This window comes from Anomaloglossus baeobatrachus, chromosome 1 (genome assembly GCF_048569485.1).
Source record: "Anomaloglossus baeobatrachus isolate aAnoBae1 chromosome 1, aAnoBae1.hap1, whole genome shotgun sequence".
Lineage (NCBI taxonomy): Eukaryota > Metazoa > Chordata > Amphibia > Anura > Aromobatidae > Anomaloglossus > Anomaloglossus baeobatrachus.
The window spans coordinates 172,312,679-172,331,735 of NC_134353.1; the positions used below are offsets into that span (position 1 = coordinate 172,312,679).

Sequence of the window (19,057 nt, forward strand, 5' to 3'; positions counted from 1 at the left end):
TGCTATAGTCCCACTAGTGCCAAGACATTTGCAGAGCGCATCTGCCTGCGTTGCACACTCCAACTAATTATAACTAAGCCATTATACTAGCAAACACTTAGTGTACCTAGTGGCATCCTATACGTGGCTATTGGACTTTGCTTTAGTCCCACTAGTGCCAAGACATTTGCAGAACGCATCTGCCTGCGTATCACACTCCAACTAATTATAACTAAGCCATTATACTAGCACACAATCAGTGTACCTAGTGGCATCCTATACGTGGCTATTGGACTTTGCTATAGTCCCACTAGTGCCAAGACATTTGCAGAGCGCATCTGCCTGCGTTGCACACTCCAACTAATTATAACTAAGCCATTATACTAGCAAACACTCAGTGTACCTAGTGGCATCCTATACGTGGCTATTGGACTTTGCTATAGTCCCACTAGTGCCAAGACATTTGCAGAGCGCATCTGCCTGCGTTGCACACTCCAACTAATTATAACTAAGCCATTATACTAGCAAACACTCAGTGTACCTAGTGGCATCCTATACGTGGCTATTGGACTTTGCTATAGTCCCACTAGTGCCAAGACATTTGCAGAGCGCATCTGCCTGCGTTGCACACTCCAACTAATTATAACTAAGCCATTATACTAGCAAACACTCAGTGTACCTAGTGGCATCCTATACGTGGCTATTGGACTTTGCTATAGTCCCACTAGTGCCAAGACATTTGCAGAGCGCATCTGCCTGCGTTGCACACTCCAACTAATTATAACTAAGCCATTATACTAGCAAACACTTAGTGTACCTAGTGGCATCCTATACGTGGCTATTGGACTTTGCTTTAGTCCCACTAGTGCCAAGACATTTGCAGAACGCATCTGCCTGCGTTGCACACTCCAACTAATTATAACTAAGCCATTATACTAGCACACACTCAGTGTACCTAGTGGCATCCTATACGTGGCTATTGGACTTTGCTATAGTCCCACTAGTGCCAAGACATTTGCAGAGCGCATCTGCCTGCGTTGCACACTCCAACTAATTATAACTAAGCCATTATACTAGCAAACACTTAGTGTACCTAGTGGCATCCTATACGTGGCTATTGGACTTTGCTATAGTCCCACTAGTGCCAAGACATTTGCAGAGCGCATCTGCCTGCGTTGCACACTCCAACTAATTATAACTAAGCCATTATACTAGCAAACACTCAGTGTACCTAGTGGCATCCTATACGTGGCTATTGGACTTTGCTTTAGTCCCACTAGTGCCAAGACATTTGCAGCACGTCTGCCTGCGTTGCACACTCCAACTAATTATAACTAAGTTACATTGTCAGGGATATTTATTCTTTATTATTCTGCTGTTAATAAAGCTAGACCACCACTGCAATCTTCACCACCTCTCAATTTTTACTACCACATTTTCAGTCCACAATCTTGTCGCAATCAACATGAGTGGCAAAATGACAGATGCTGGTGGAAATGGGAAGAGGCGTGGTGGAAAAGGCAAAAAAGGTTTTGTCAGTGGGGAAGGTGGCAAAGCTCCATTATCATCTGCTGCAGATAGACCATCTACTAGCAAAAGTAAGATGTCTACTACTTATTGTGGACAATCCGATGTGCTCCCTTTTTTACGGACACGAACAAGAGGAACAAAGGTAGATGATGGGCAAAAAAGGAAAATGCTTGAATGGATCTCAAGTGGTCCAACAAGTGCCCTCTGAGCCACTTTAAGTACCGCATCCAAAAAACACCAGTCCTCTGAGTTGTCATCCCAATCACACTTGATTTCTCCCAGCTCTGAAGTCTCCATCAGCCCTGCACAGTATGGTGGAACTGAGATGGCTGAGTCTGCAGAGCTGTTCAGTCACACTATAGCCTGGGAATCAGAGGTCTGCTCCCAAGCTACAGTGAGTACAGAACAGGAAATGGTCTGCAGTGATGCCCAGAACCTTTGTGACTCTGATTCAGGCCGTGAGGACCAAGTTTCTGAGCATAATGTTGACCCTTTGTCACAAACTGTAACACCTGTGGTTATAGACAATGAGGAACGTACTGATGAAGATGAGACGCAGATACCCGATTGGGATGACTTAAATATTCGGTCAGGGCAAGAAGAGGCTCGGTCTGAGGGGGAGGGGAGTGCAAACACAACAATTGATGATGACGTTCTAGATCCCACCTACTGTCAACCCCCAGTCAGGCACTCGAGGAGGTCAACAGAGGCGGTGGAGGAGGATGCAACCGACGACGAAGTTACCTTGCGCCTTCCTGGACAGAGTCGGAGCACTGGTAGCACGTCTACAACTGCATCCTCAGCCACCACTCTGCCTATGAGCATTATTCGGGGTGGATCAACAGGTCGCATGGCCTCTAAGCCTTGCCTAGCCTGGTCATTTTTTCACATCGAAAAAGATCGCCCAACTCATGTGATATGTAACATTTGTCATGATTCTGTTAGTAGAGGTCAAAACCTCAGCAGTTTGACAACTTCTTTCATGAATCGTCACATGACTAAATATCATAAGTCCCGGTGGGAAGCTCACCGTGCTGCAATGCGACCTAGCGGAGCGAACCATCCACCGCCCGCCCCTTCCAGTGCATCCGCGCGCTCTTCATCTTCTAGGACTGTGGGGACAGCTGTCACACCTGTTTTTCCACGCAAAACTTCCACCACTGTAACCGCAACAGGCAGTTTGCTTGTAAGGTCGTCAGTTGGTTTGGAAGGGGAAACAAGTGAGTGTGTACAGCTCTCTCAGACATCGATAGCACCAACGTTGGATGAAGGCAACATCATGTCTCCGCCTGCACTTTCCTCACAAACCTGCATTTTTCCAGGGACACCCTACTCAACACCGTCTACACACAGCAGCCAGATCTCTGTCCCTCAGATGTGGTCAAATAAAAGGCCACTTCCTCCGACCCATGACAAAGCTAAGAGGTTGACTCTATCCCTCTGTAAGCTGTTGGCTACCGAAATGCTGCCTTTCCGCCTAGTGGACACACAGGATTTTAGAGACCTTATGTCTGTCGCTGTGCCCCAGTACCAGATGCCTAGTCGCCACTACTTCTCTAAGAAAGGTGTGCCCGCGCTACACCAGCATGTCACACACAACATCACCGCTTCCTTGAGAAACTCTGTGTGTGAACGGGTGCATTTCACCACCGATACTTGGACCAGTAAGCATGGACAGGGACGTTACATGTCGCTGACTGGGCACTGGGTAACTATGGTGATAGATGGTGAAGGGTCTGCTGCACAAGTCTTGCCGTCCCCACGACTTGTGTGTCAATCCTCTGTCTGTCCAAGTTCCGCCACTGCTTCTGCATCCTCCACCTCATCTGGGTCCTCCACCTCCGCCCCAAGCCTGCCTGGTCAGGCCACCAGCGTTCTCACTGCGCAGAAGGAATCACGCACCCCTCATTACTATGCTGGCAGCAGAGCGCAACGGCATCAGGCGGTCTTTAGCTTGACATGTCTTGGTAATAAGAGTCACACAGCTGAGGAGTTGTGGTCAGCTCTGCGGTCCGAGTTTAATAAATGGTTGTCTCCACTCAACCTGCAGCCTGGTAAGGCCGTGTGCGACAATGCTGCAAACCTGGGTGCGGCCCTTCGCCTGGGCAAGGTGACACACGTACCTTGTATGGCTCACGTGTTGAACCTTGTCGTGCAGCAATTTTTAACACACTATCCCGGCCTAGTTGGCCTTCTGAACAGGGCACGAAAACTGTCTGCTCACTTCCGCCGTTCAAGCGCCGCAGCTGAGCGACTTGCATCGCTCCAGAAGTCTTTCGGCCTGCCGGTTCATCGCCTGAAATGCGATGTGGCGACACGCTGGAATTCAACTCTCCACATGTTACAGCGACTGTGGCAGCACCGCAGAGCCCTGGTGCAATACGTCATGACGTATAGCCTGGGCCAACGAGATGCAGAGGTGGGGCAGATCACCCTGATGGAGTGGTCTCAGATCAAGGACCTATGCACCCTTCTGCACAGTTTCGACATGGCGACGAATATGTTTAGCGCTGACAATGCCATTATCAGCATGACGATTCCAGTCATTTACATGCTGGAGCACACGCTAAACACTATTCGGAGTCAGGGGGTGGGACAACATGAAGGGGAGGAACTACAGGAGGATTCATATGCGCAAGGGACAACAACATCACCAAGGTCCAGACGTTCATCATCACCAACGCAGCAGGCATGGGACCAAGGGGGACAGGGATCGACAAGGGCGCATAATAGCAGGCGAAATGTTGAGCAAGGTGCAGGAGAACATGAAGAAATGGAGGACGAACTGTCCATGGACATGGAAGACTCAGCTGATGAGGGAGACCTTGGTCAAATTTCAGTTGAAAGAGGTTGGGGTCAGATGTCAGAGGAAGAAAGAACGGGTAGCACCTCTATGCCACAAACACAGCGTGGACTTGGTCAGCATGGCTGCGCAAGACACATGAGTGCCTTTTTGTTGCACTACCTCCAACATGACAGTCGTATTGTCAAAATTAGAAGTGATGATGACTACTTGATTGCCACACTATTAGATCCCCGGTACAAGTCCAAATTTTGTGACATAATTCCAGCCATAGAAAGGGACGCACGTATGCAGGAGTATCAGCAGAAGCTGTTACTAGATCTTAGCTCGGCTTTTCCACCAAACAACCGTGCAGGTGCAGGGAGTGAATCTCCCAGTTGTAACTTGACAAACATGGGACGGTCTCGTCATCTTCAACAGTCTACCCGTACCAGTAGGACCGTATCTGGTGCCGGTAACAGCAATTTTATGGAATCTTTTCATAATTTTTTTAGACCCTCTTTTGCAAGGCCACCAGAGACAACAAGTCTGACACATAGTCAACGGCTGGAGAGGATGATACAGGAGTATCTCCAAATGAACATCGATGCCATGACTGTGCAACTGGAGCCTTGCTCCTTTTGGGCTTCAAACCTAGAAAAATGGCCAGAGCTCGCAACTTACGCCTTGGAGATTTTGTCGTGTCCAGCTGCCAGCGTTGTCTCTGAACGTGTATTCAGTGCTGCTGGGTGTGTGCTGACAGATAAGCGCACGCGTCTGTCCAGTGACAATGTGGACAGACTGACGTTCATCAAAATGAACAAGTCATGGATCCAGAAGGAATTTACTACCCCTGTGTCATCCTGGGGAGAGTAAATGCTTGTTGATTTGGAATGTGCTTGATGCAAATCAAAACATCCTGTTTGCAACTAGGGCACAAGTGCTGCCACTGAATGGGTGGGTGTGTGGGGCCCAATTTTTGGAAAAAAAGGGAGACTCCGCTTGGAGTAACCCTTGCTTGCTGTGTTTTTAAAAGAAGCCAAGATGAACAGAGCTGGGATCAGGAAAGACTTTGCTACCTACCCCGGTGTCATCCTGGGGACGGATAAGAATGACGTATTTTTGAATGTGCTTGATGCAAATCTAGCTGTGAAGTGTACAACTGGGGCACAACTGCTGCCACTGAATGGGTGGGTGTGTGGGGCCCAATTTTTGGAAAAAAAGGGAGACTCCGCTTGGAGTAACCCTTGCTTGATGTGTTTTTAAAAGAAGCCAAGATGAACAGAGCTGGGATCAGGAAAGACTTTGCTACCTACCCCGGTGTCATCCTGGGGACGGATAAGAATGACGTATTTTTGAATGTGCTTGATGCAAATCTAGCTGTGAAGTGTACAACTAGGGCACAACTGCTGCCACTGAAGGGGTGGGTGTGTGTGGGGCCCAATTTTTGGAAAAAAGGGAGACTCCGCTTGGAGTAACCCTTGCTTGATGTGTTTTTAAAAGAAGCCAAGATGAACAGAGCTGGGATCAGGAAAGACTTTGCTACCTACCCCGGTGTCATCCTGGGGACGGATAAGAATGACGTATTTTTGAATGTGCTTGATGCAAATCTAGCTGTGAAGTGTACAACTGGGGCACAACTGCTGCCACTGAATGGGTGGGTGTGTGGGGCCCAATTTTTGGAAAAAAAAGGGAGACTCCGCTTGGAGTAACCCTTGCTTGATGTGTTTTTAAAAGAAGCCAAGATGAACAGAGCTGGGATCAGGAAAGACTTTGCTACCTACCCCGGTGTCATCCTGGGGACGGATAAGAATGGCGTATTTTTGAATGTGCTTGATGCAAATGTAGCTGTGAAGTGTACAACTAGGGCACAACTGCTGCCACTGAAGGGGTGGGTGTGTGTGGGGCCCAATTTTTGGAAAAAAGTGAGACTCCGCTTGGAGTAACCCTTGCTTACATTGTTTTTAAAAGAAGCCAAGATGAACAAGTCATGGGTCAGCAAAGACTTTGCTACCTACCCCGGTGTCATCCTGGGGATGGATAAGAATGGCGTATTTTTGAATGTGCTTGATGCAAATGTAGCTGTGAAGTGTACAACTAGGGCACAACTGCTGCCACTGAAGGGGTGGGTGTGTGTGGGGCCCAATTTTTGGAAAAAAGGGAGACTCCGCTTGGAGTAACCCTTGCTTGCTGTGTTTTTAAAAGAAGCCAAGATGAACAGAGCTGGGATCAGGAAAGACTTTGCTACCTACCCCGGTGTCATCCTGGGGACGGATAAGAATGACGTATTTTTGAATGTGCTTGATGCAAATCTAGCTGTGAAGTGTACAACTGGGGCACAACTGCTGCCACTGAATGGGTGGGTGTGTGGGGCCCAATTTTTGGAAAAAAAGGGAGACTCCGCTTGGAGTAACCCTTGCTTGATGTGTTTTTAAAAGAAGCCAAGATGAACAGAGCTGGGATCAGGAAAGACTTTGCTACCTACCCCGGTGTCATCCTGGGGACGGATAAGAATGGCGTATTTTTGAATGTGCTTGATGCAAATGTAGCTGTGAAGTGTACAACTAGGGCACAACTGCTGCCACTGAAGGGGTGGGTGTGTGTGGGGCCCAATTTTTGGAAAAAAGGGAGACTCCGCTTGGAGTAACCCTTGCTTACATTGTTTTTAAAAGAAGCCAAGATGAACAAGTCATGGGTCAGCAAAGACTTTGCTACCTACCCCGGTGTCATCCTGGGGATGGATAAGAATAGCGTATTTTTGAATGTGCTTGATGCAAATCTAGCTGTGAAGTGTACAACTGGGGCACAACTGCTGCCACTGAATGGGTGGGTGTGTGGGGCCCAATTTTTGGAAAAAAAGGGAGACTCCGCTTGGAGTAACCCTTGCTTGCTGTGTTTTTAAAAGAAGCCAAGATGAACAGAGCTGGGATCAGGAAAGACTTTGCTACCTACCCCGGTGTCATCCTGGGGACGGATAAGAATGACGTATTTTTGAATGTGCTTGATGCAAATCTAGCTGTGAAGTGTACAACTGGGGCACAACTGCTGCCACTGAATGGGTGGGTGTGTGGGGCCAAATTTTTGGAAAAAAAGGGAGACTCCGCTTGGAGTAACCCTTGCTTGATGTGTTTTTAAAAGAAGCCAAGATGAACAGAGCTGGGATCAGGAAAGACTTTGCTACCTACCCCGGTGTCATCCTGGGGACGGATAAGAATGGCGTATTTTTGAATGTGCTTGATGCAAATGTAGCTGTGAAGTGTACAACTAGGGCACAACTGCTGCCACTGAAGGGGTGGGTGTGTGTGGGGCCCAATTTTTGGAAAAAAGGGAGACTCCGCTTGGAGTAACCCTTGCTTACATTGTTTTTAAAAGAAGCCAAGATGAACAAGTCATGGGTCAGCAAAGACTTTGCTACCTACCCCGGTGTCATCCTGGGGATGGATAAGAATGGCGTATTTTTGAATGTGCTTGATGCAAATGTAGCTGTGAAGTCTACAACTAGGGCACAACTGCTGCCACTGAATGGGTGGGTGTGTGGGGCCCAATTTTTGGAAAAAAAGGGAGACTCCGCTTGGAGTAACCCTTGCTTGATGTGTTTTTAAAAGAAGCCAAGATGAACAGAGCTGGGATCAGGAAAGACTTTGCTACCTACCCCGGTGTCATCCTGGGGACGGATAAGAATGGCGTATTTTTGAATGTGCTTGATGCAAATGTAGCTGTGAAGTGTACAACTAGGGCACAACTGCTGCCACTGAAGGGGTGGGTGTGTGTGGGGCCCAATTTTTGGAAAAAAGGGAGACTCCGCTTGGAGTAACCCTTGCTTGATGTGTTTTTAAAAGAAGCCAAGATGAACAGAGCTGGGATCAGGAAAGACTTTGCTACCTACCCCGGTGTCATCCTGGGGACGGATAAGAATGACGTATTTTTGAATGTGCTTGATGCAAATCTAGCTGTGAAGTGTACAACTGGGGCACAACTGCTGCCACTGAATGGGTGGGTGTGTGGGGCCCAATTTTTGGAAAAAAAGGGAGACTCCGCTTGGAGTAACCCTTGCTTGCTGTGTTTTTAAAAGAAGCCAAGATGAACAGAGCTGGGATCAGGAAAGACTTTGCTACCTACCCCGGTGTCATCCTGGGGACGGATAAGAATGGCGTATTTTTGAATGTGCTTGATGCAAATGTAGCTGTGAAGTGTACAACTAGGGCGCAACTGCTGCCACTGAAGGGGTGGGTGTGTGTGGGGCCCAATTTTTGGAAAAAAGGGAGACTCCGCTTGGAGTAACCCTTGCTTGCTGTGTTTTTAAAAGAAGCCAAGATGAACAGAGCTGGGATCAGGAAAGACTTTGCTACCTACCCCGGTGTCATCCTGGGGACGGATAAGAATGACGTATTTTTGAATGTGCTTGATGCAAATCTAGCTGTGAAGTGTACAACTGGGGCACAACTGCTGCCACTGAATGGGTGGGTGCGTGGGGCCCAATTTTTGGAAAAAAAGGGAGACTCCGCTTGGAGTAACCCTTGCTTGCTGTGTTTTTAAAAGAAGCCAAGATGAACAGAGCTGGGATCAGGAAAGACTTTGCTACCTACCCCGGTGTCATCCTGGGGACGGATAAGAATGACGTATTTTTGAATGTGCTTGATGCAAATCTAGCTGTGAAGTGTACAACTAGGGCACAACTGCTGCCACGGAAGGGGTGGGTGTGTGTGGGGCCCAATTTTTGGAAAAAAGGGAGACTCCGCTTGGAGTCCCCTTGCGGTGTTTTACATGAGTTTAGAAGGGCGTGCCATGCCTATATCTGTGTGTCCTCCTCTTTTTCCTTGTCCAGCTGTTTTGTTTTCGCATGAGTATATGTCCTTGTCACTTTCCAATGTGTTTGAGTTGTTTGTCACCTTTAGGACACCTTTGAGGGTGTTTTCTAGGTGTTTTTCTGTGTTTGTGATTGCCTGCCATTGTTTCCTATGCAGTTCGAGTTCGGTTCGTCGAACGTTCGACGAACAGAACTCGAACGGGAGGTCCGTTTGGCGAACCAACCTCGAGCCGAACCGCGACCGGTTCGCTCATCTCTAGTAGGGGGTATAGCTCAGTGGCAGAGCATTTGACTGCAGATCAAGAGGTCCTTGGCTCAAATCCAAGTGCCCCTGTAGTATGGTTTTCATAAAAATGTAACAATTTTCACACCTTTCAATAATATCATTTAGACAGCTTATCCATATCAGGCTGAACTTAGCACAAGTATTGTTTAAACGTGACTTATGAAGTAAATTTGCTTTCTTTCTTTAAAGTTTAAATAAGAAAATTAAGGAATAAAATGGAAAATTCTTTCTTTTAAATAGTGATTAAAAAAATTATGTAAATCGTTTCATTTAATACATCGGACTCTCTAAAACAATAAAAATTTCTTGACTATTTTGTGTGATTTATGCAATCATCAAAGTCTTTTTTTTGGAAAGACTAAAGCACATCAGAGTAAAGGAAGTGCACCACAATGTAAAAGTTTCTAAAAATCTTTAAATTTTATGTATCAAAAACAAAAAAACATTATTTCTTTTATTAATATGTAGGGGGTATAGCTCAGTGGCAGAGCATTTGACTGCAGATCAAGAGGTCCTTGGTTCAAATCCGAGTGCCCCCTGTAGTATGGTTTTCATAAAAATGTAACAATTTTCACACCTTTCAATAATATCATTTAGACAGCTTATCCATATCAGGCTGAACTTAGCACAAGTTTTATTTAAACGTGACTTATGAAGTAAATTTGCTTTCTTTCTATAAAGTTTAAATAAGAAAATTAAGGAATAAAATGGAAAATTCTTTCTTTTAAATAGTGATTAAAAAAATTATGTAAATCATTTCATTTAATACATCGGACTCTCTAAAACAAAGAGTCATTCTGTGTAATAAAAATTCTTGAGAATTTTGTGTGCTTTATGCAATCATCAAAGTCTTTTTTGGAAAGACTAAAGCACATCAGAGTAAAGGAAGTGCACCACAATGTAAAAGTTTCTAAAAATCTTCAAATTTTATGTATCAAAAACAAAAAAACATTATTTCTCTTATTAATATGTAGGGGGTATAGCTCAGTGGCAGAGCATTTGACTGCAGATCAAGAGGTCCTTGGCTCAAATCCAAGTGCCACTGTAGTATGGTTTTCATAAAAATGTAACAATTTTCACACCTTTCAATAATATCATTTAGACAGCTTGTCCATATCAGGCTGAACTTAGCACAAGTATTGTTTAAACGTGACTTATGAAGTAAATTTGCTTTCTTTCTATAAAGTTTAAATAAGAAATTTAAGGAATAAAATGGAAAATTCTTTCTTTTAAATAGTGATTAAAAAAAATATGTAAATCGTTTCATTTAATACATCGGACTCTCTAAAACAAAGAGTCATACTGTGTAATAAAAATTCTTGAGTATTTTATGTGATTTATGCAATCATCAAAGTCTTTTTTTTGGAAAGACTAAAGCACATCAGAGTAAAGGAAGTGCACCACAATGTAAAAGTTTCTAAAAATCTTTAAATTTTATGTATCAAAAACAAAAAAACATTATTTCTCTTATTAATATGTAGGGGGTATAGCACAGTGGCAGAGCTTTTGACTGCAGATCAAGAGGTCCTTGGCTCAAATCCGAGTGCCCCCTGTAGTATGGTTTTCATAAAAATGTAACAATTTTCACACCTTTGAATAATATCATTTAGACAGCTTATCCATATCAGGCTGAACTTAGCACAAGTTTTATTTAAACGCGACTTATGAAGTAAATTTGCTTTCTTTCTATAAAGTTTAAATAAGAAAATTAAGGAATAAAATTGAAAATTCTTTCTTTTAAATAGTGATTAAAAAAATTATGTAAATCGTTTCATTTAATACATCGGACTCTCTAAAACAAAGAGTCATTGTGTAATAAAAATTTCTTGACTATTTTGTGTGATTTATGCAATCATCAAAGTCTTTTTTTTGGAAAGACTAAAGCACATCAGAGTAAAGGAAGTGCACCACAATGTAAAAGTTTCTAAAAATCTTTAAATTTTATGTATCAAAAACAAAAAAACATTATTTCTTTTATTAATATGTAGGGGGTATAGCTCAGTGGCAGAGCATTTGACTGCAGATCAAGAGGTCCTTGGTTCAAATCCGAGTGCCCCCTGTAGTATGGTTTTCATAAAAATGTAACAATTTTCACACCTTTCAATAATATCATTTAGACAGCTTATCCATATCAGGCTGAACTTAGCACAAGTTTTATTTAAACGTGACTTATGAAGTAAATTTGCTTTCTTTCTAAAAAGTTTAAATAAGAAAATTAAGGAATAAAATGGAAAATTCTTTCTTTTAAATAGTGATTAAAAAAATTATGTAAATCGTTTCATTTAATACATCGGACTCTCTAAAACAAAGAGTCATTCTGTGTAATAAAAATTCTTGAGAATTTTGTGTGCTTTATGCAATCATCAAAGTCTTTTTTGGAAAGACTAAAGCACATCAGAGTAAAGGAAGTGCACCACAATGTAAAAGTTTCTAAAAATCTTCAAATTTTATGTATCAAAAACAAAAAAACATTATTTCTTTTATTAATATGTAGGGGGTATAGCTCAGTGGCAGAGCATTTGACTGCAGATCAAGAGGTCCTTGGTTCAAATCCGAGTGCCCCCTGTAGTATGGTTTTCATAAAAATGTAACAATTTTCACACCTTTCAATAATATCATTTAGACAGCTTATCAATATCATATTTTACTCATAAGGAGTAGTGATGAGCGAGTACTAAAAAGCTCGGGTGCTCGAAGCTCGGGCCGAGCCTCCCAAGATACTCGTGTACTCGGCCCGAGCACCGAGCCCAATGTTATCCTATGGGAGACCCGAGTATTTTTGTGAAATGACCCCCCGGCAGCATGGAGAAACCCTAAAAATGTCACAAAAGTCTCAGAAGAGTGCTCAAATGACATGGCATCAGCATGGGGAAGACCCCTTGAAGCATTTATCACTCAAAAGTCACAGATGTGAACAATTTTGTCCGAGTTTTACGCCATTTTTACGGACTCACCAGAAAACCTTCCAAAATGACACCAAAATGAATTTTCATGGCGGAAATGTTAAGGGCACATACCCAATAGTGAGATAGAGCTGGTGTATGTTACTTTTTGAGATTAATACATGAAAGATTTTACATGAAAACCTTGTGTGGCACTCCGATGTCCAAAACGCACGTTTTGTGCTTTTTACTAGCGATGTCGGTCATTTTTTTTTTTTTATTCTATCTCCCTCAGTCCGTCGGTCTGTCTCTCTCTGTCTTGTCTGTCCCCCTCTCACAGTCTGTCGGTCAGTTCCCCCCCCTCTCTCTTACTTACCGTTCCCCGATCACTGCCACGGCGCTGCACAGCTGTTCAAACTCCGGTGGCTTTTCCTCTTTTGAAAAAGCCGGCCGCTCATTAATCAATCTCCTATTCCCTGCTGTCCTGCTTTTCGGCGCCTATGATTGGTTGCAGTGAGACACGCTCCCACACTGAGTGACAGCTGTCTCACTGCAACCAATCACAGCAGCCGGTGTGTGTATACTGTGCAGTGAAATAAATAATTAAATAATTAAAAAAAACGGCATGCGGTCCCCCCAATTTTAATACCAGCCAGATAAAGCCATACGGCTGAAGGCTGGTATTCTCAGGATGGGGAGCTCCACGTTATGGGGAGCCCCCCACCCTAACAATATCAGTCAGCAGCCGCCCAGAATTGCCGCATACATTAGATGCGACAGTTCTGGGGCTGTACCCGGCTCTTCCCGATTTACCCTGGTGCGTTGGCAAATCGGGGTAATAAGGAGTTAATGGCAGCCCATAGCTGCCACTAAATCCTAGATTAATCATGTCAGGCGTCTCCCCGAGATTCCTTCCATGATTAATCTGTAAATTACAGTTAAAAAACACACACACCCGAAAAATCCTTTATTAGAAATAAAAAACACTAACAAAGTCCCTCATTACCAATTTATTAACCCCGACAAACCCTCCATGTCCGGCGTACTCCACAGTCCTCCAGCGTCGCGTCCAGCTCTGCTGCATGGAAGTGACAGGAGCTGCAGAAGACACCGCCGCTCCGGTCACCTCCACGCAGCTAATGAGATGAGTATAGCGATCAGCTGAGCTGTCACTGAGGTTACCTGGATCCAGCGGTGGATGCAGCGGTGGCCGCGGGTAACCTCAGTGACAGCTCAGCTGATCGCGCTACTCACCGCCGCTCCAGTCAGCTCCATGCACCAACTGAGGTGAGTAGAGCGATCAGCTGCTGTCACTGAGGTTAATCGCGGCACCGCTGGATCCAGCGGTGGCCGGGAGTTACCTGACTGACAGCAGCTGATCGCGCTATTCCCTTCATTAGCTGCGTGGAGGTGACCGGCGGCTTTTACTATTTTGAAAAAGCCGGCCGCTCATTAAACAATCTCCTATTCCCTGCTTTCCCCGCCCACCGGTGCCTATGATTGGTTGCAGTGAGACACGCCCCCACGCTGAGTGACAGGTGTCACACTGCACCCAATCACAGCAGCCGGTGGGCGTGTCTATACTGTGCAGTAAAATAAATTAATAAATAATTAAAAAAAAACGGCGTGCGGTCCCCCCCATTTTAATGCCAGCCAGATAAAGCCATACGGCTGAAGGCTGGTATTCTCAGGATGGGGAGCTCCACGTTATGGGGAGCCCCCCAGCCTAACAATATCAGTCAGCAGCCGCCCAGAATTGCCGCATACATTATATGCGACAGTTCTGGGGCTGTACCCGGCTCTTCCCGATTTGCCCTGGTGCTTTGGCAAATCGGAATAATAAGGAGTTAATGGCAGCCCATAGCTGCCACTAAATCCTAGATTAATCATGTCAGGCGTCTATGAGACACCCTCCATGATTAATCTGTAAGTTACAGTAAATAAACACACACACCCGAAAAATCCTTTATTAGAAATAAAAAACACACACACATTCCCTGGTTCACCACTTTAATCAGCCCCAAAAAGCCCTCCATGTCCGGCGTCATCCAGGATGTTCCAGCGTCGCTTCCAGCGCTGCTGCATGGAGGTGACCGGAGCTGCAGAAGACACCGCCGCTCCGGTCACTTCCACGCAGCAAATGAGGTGAGTAGCGCGATCAGCTGAGCTGTCACTGAGGTTACCCGCCGTCACTGGATCCAGTGACAGCGGGTAACCTCAGTGACAGCTCAGCTGATCGCACGGCTGTCTTCATTACCTGCGTGGAGGTGACCGGAGCGGCGGTGTCTTCTGCAGCTCCTGTCACTTCCATGCAGCAGAGCTGGACGCGACGCCGGAGTCCGTGGAGTACGCCGGACATGGAGGGTTTGTCGGGGTTAATAAATTGGTAATGAGGGACTTTGTTAGTGTTTTTTATTTCTAATAAAGGATTTTTCGGATGTGTGTGTTTTTTAACTGTAATTTACAGATTAATCATGGAAGGAATCTCGGGGAGACGCCTGACATGATTAATCTAGGATTTAGTGGCAGCTATGGGCTGCCATTAACTCCTTATTACCCCGATTTGCCAACGCACCAGGGTAAATCGGGAAGAGCCGGGTACAGTCCCAGAACTGTCGCATATAATGTATGCGGCAATTCTGGGCAGCTGTTGGCTGATATTGTTAGGGTGGGGGGCTCCCCATAACGTGGAGCTCCCCATCCTGAGAATACCAGCCTTCAGCCGTATGGCTTTATCTGGCTGCTTTAAAAATGGGGGGAACCGCACGCCGTTTTTTTTAATTATTTAATAAATAATTAAAATTAATAATTAAAATTAATAAATAATTAAAAAAAACGGCGTGCGGTTCCCCCCATTTTTAAAACCAGCCAGATAAAGCCATACGGCTGAAGGCTGGTATTCTCAGGATGGGGAGCTCCACGTTATGGGGAGCCCCCCACCCTAACAATATCAGCCAACAGCCGCCCAGAATTGCCGCATACATTATATGCGACAGTTCTGGGACTGTACCCGGCTCTTCCCGATTTGCCCTGGTGCGTTGGCAAATCGGGGTAATAAGGAGTTATTGGCAGCCCATAGCTGCCAATAAGTCCTAGATTAATCATGTCAGGCGTCTATGAGACACCCTCCATGATTAATCTGTAAGTTACAGTAAATAAACACACACACACCAGAAAAAATCCTTTATTAGAAATAAAAACACACACATATACCCTGGTTCACCACTTTAATCAGCCCGAAAAAGCCCTCCATGTCCGGCGTAATCCAGGATGATCCAGCGTCGCATCCAGCGCTGCTGCATGGAGGTGACCGGAGCCGCAGCACACACAGCCGCTCCGGTCACCTCCACACAGCAAATGAACACAGCCGCGCGATCAGCTGCTGTCACTGAGGTTACCCGCGGCCACCGGTGGATGCAGCGGTGACAGCGGGTAACCTCAGTGACAGCAGCTGATCGCGCGGCTGTGTTCATTTGCTGTGTGGAGGTGACCGGAGCGGCGGTGTCTGCTGCAGCTCCGGTCACCTCCATGCAGCAGCGCTGGATGCGACGCTGGATCATCCTGGAGTACGCCGGACAAGGAGGGCTTTTTCGGGCTGATTAAAGTGGTGAACCAGGGTATATGTGTGTGTTTTTTATTTCTAATAAAGGATTTTTTCTGGTGTGTGTGTTTATTTACTGTAACTTACAGATTAATCATGGAGGGTGTCTCATAGACGCCTGACATGATTAATCTAGGACTTATTGGCAGCTATGGGCTTCCAATAACTCCTTATTACCCCGATTTGCCAACGCACCAGGGTAAATCGGGAAGAGCCGGGTACAGCCCCAGAATTGTCGCATATAATGTATGCGGCAATTCTGGCCAGCTGCTGACTGATATTGTTAGGGTGGGGGGCTCCCCATAACGTGGGGCTCCCCATCCTGAGAATACCAGCCTTCAGCTGTATGGCTTTATCTGGCTGGTATTAAAATTGGGGGGAACCGCACGCCGTTTTTTTAATTATTTATTTATTTATTTTACTGCACAGTATAGACACGCCCACCGGCTGCTGTGATTGGGTGCAGTGTGACACCTGTCACTCAGCGTGGGGGCGTGTCTCACTGCAACCAATCATAGGCGCCTGTGGGCGTGGAAAGCAGGGAATATGAGATGGCTGTGTACAGAGCACAGCGCGCCGGCCGGTATAAAGGCTCGGTCACACTGTGCAGGCCGGCCAATCACTACAATTCCACAACTAACAGGGCTGTGGCATTGCAGTGGTCTGCCAGCCAATCCCTGCATGAGGGCTGGCTCTCAAAAGAGCGCCAACATGCAGGGATGAAGACCACGAGTAAAGCACGAGTATTGCAAAATTACTCGGTACCCGCCGAGCAGCCCGAGTACAGTGATACTCGTGCGAGTACCGAGTAGTTACAAGCATGCTCGCTCATCACTAATAAGGAGATAATCCTAATCAAAAAAACAATCATGTGGTCCCTGAGTGCATTTCAATCAGTAATCCAATAATCCACTACAGTGACCGTTTCAAAATATACAATTAATCTTTATTTGTCATGATTAAAAAAACATATACACAAAGGACATAATTAAAAATCAAATAGGGTGTAAAAAGGAGGGTCTGTCCAAATAATCACTAGTCAGAAGTATGATATGAAGCCATGCAGCTCCATGAGCTCACCATTAATCCTCAAAATATTGCACAAAAGATGTTTTTATAAACAACTGAGCCCATTATAGGTAAATCTCTGATGGTTTTCATGAATTTGAGATGAAAAACTTTAATCAATTGTAACATATATAATATCACACAGGTGATTACCATCAGCTGAACCCATCAGGGGTTAATAAACAGTAATTTCCATGGAGCCATGAGGAAAAAGGAATATCAGACTAGTGTCACATACAAAAAAGTCACATGGAAAGATATACTTAATTCAACCATTATTGAATATGATGCACATATCTTCAGTGCATCAATCCATATGCATGAATGTCAATAGAATATACCGGTATATTACCTGATGCGGACAGACCCCCCACACACCACTCCAACGATCGTTTCACGATGCTTCGTCAGGGAGTGATGTGAGGGGGTATTGGGACACTTATTATAGCTCCCACACAGCTGAAATCGTCTACTCAATTAAGCGCTCTGCTTACCGGGCGCTGCTGATACGCACGCAGTGGCATCCTCCCCCACCACGAGACGCAGGCGCATCAGGAGAGGCGACCACGTCGCCTGTGATGACGCGCCGACAACCCGAGGCAGGGGAAGGAAAAACCACGCATGCGCACAGCAGCGTCAGCGCTCATGATGCCGTGCACAGAGGGAGTAAGCGCCATTTTATTGTATACTTTCAGGGAGTCTTCACAAAAATGGTGAACTTTACACAAACAATGCAGACTTTAATGAAAAGATATCAAATATCATAACTGTAAGAGAGTCATAAAGCCTCAATATGCATAGTTGTGTATACAGGAAAAATATGACACAATACGTATTAATTTTAGAAAATCGGTGCATCTGTGTTTGTCTGTAAGTACACTGCACATATGTTCTGTTTTTTCTTTATTCACAGAAATATTCACCAGCACATTCACAAAAACAAGTACTCCAAATCCCCACACTTTAAAATAAGGGAGATATTGTGGCGATGCAGTCAGAGTATTCAGTGGACAATATAATATATACATAGAAATCCGTCCAATCAAAAAGAGTTTACCATTTTTCTTCTTTTTATAGATCATAGGCTAGAGGAACATTAAGTATATAGAAGATATAGAAGAACTTTCAATCGACATAATGTTACCATGGTCCAAAGGACCCTTCTATAACAATGTCACAGGGAGGAACGGCACAAAGGTGCCGTCGCCCCCTGTGCATGGCATAGAAAACCAAACTCAATCAATCTCAATAAGGAGAATTCTACAATCATTATCGCAGGATATCAATCGAGGCACCTGTACCCTTGGTCAATTTGACCCTACTATAACAATACATCAGAGAGGGGCGGCATCAGAGATGCCGTCGCCCACTGTGTATGGCATAGAGAAGTAAAAAAGTATGGAACATCCAAAAGATGATACAGTATAACCATATAGCCAAAATGACTACTTGTTCTTATGGATCATAAATTCAAGACAGCATCATAGTGAACACTCGAAGATGCCAATGTGGTCCAAGGGACCCTTCTATACGATGTCACAGAGAGGGACGGCACAAGGGTGTCCTCGCCCTCTGTACATGGCATAGAAAACGCAAATCAGAACGGCTATTCCCACCAGCCATAAATAAGATTCCACAATATCACCATCCGAAACAACCGGGCAGATCCTATTCATGTGGTCTTACAAACCCAAATAGTAATATAACAAAGAGGGGTAGCACACAAGGTATCATAGCCCTCTGTGGATAACATGAAGACGGAAGAAATATTGAGGGACAAGACATAATGTGGGTAAACTGTTGAAGGGGTCAGTTAGCGTAATATTTATGGAGTCAGAAAGACAAGAACTTCCATCAAAATACTCCAAAGAGACTGATATCAAAGTTGAACCCAAATGAGGGTCACAAACCCCTCAGACTTACAGAAAGTTTGAGAATCCCCATTGATCATTTAGACCCACTGGTTTCATGCATCTTAGCAAGGTAATCCATTTACATTCCATCTGTCCCAGTTTCTTAGTTACATCACCTCTCCTATTACCCAAATGTAGTTTATCAATACCCCGAAATTTGAGACGATGACCCTGACCCAAGTGGCATTCTCGAAAGTGTTTAGCAATGG

At 45.0% G+C, this 19,057-nt stretch overlaps 3 non-coding genes across 3 annotated transcripts; all 3 read left to right on the forward strand.

Annotated features, from left to right (window-relative positions):
- Positions 1-9,851: 9,851 nt before the first annotated feature.
- TRNAC-GCA (transfer RNA cysteine (anticodon GCA)) lies at positions 9,852-9,923 on the forward strand. Its single transcript has one exon. It is a non-coding gene; the product is annotated as a tRNA-Cys (tRNA).
- A 1,448-nt stretch (positions 9,924-11,371) lies between these two features.
- Positions 11,372-11,443, forward strand: TRNAC-GCA (transfer RNA cysteine (anticodon GCA)). Its single transcript has one exon. It is a non-coding gene; the product is annotated as a tRNA-Cys (tRNA).
- A 434-nt stretch (positions 11,444-11,877) lies between these two features.
- Positions 11,878-11,949, forward strand: TRNAC-GCA (transfer RNA cysteine (anticodon GCA)). Its single transcript has one exon. It is a non-coding gene; the product is annotated as a tRNA-Cys (tRNA).
- The last annotated feature ends 7,108 nt before the right edge of the window (positions 11,950-19,057 follow it).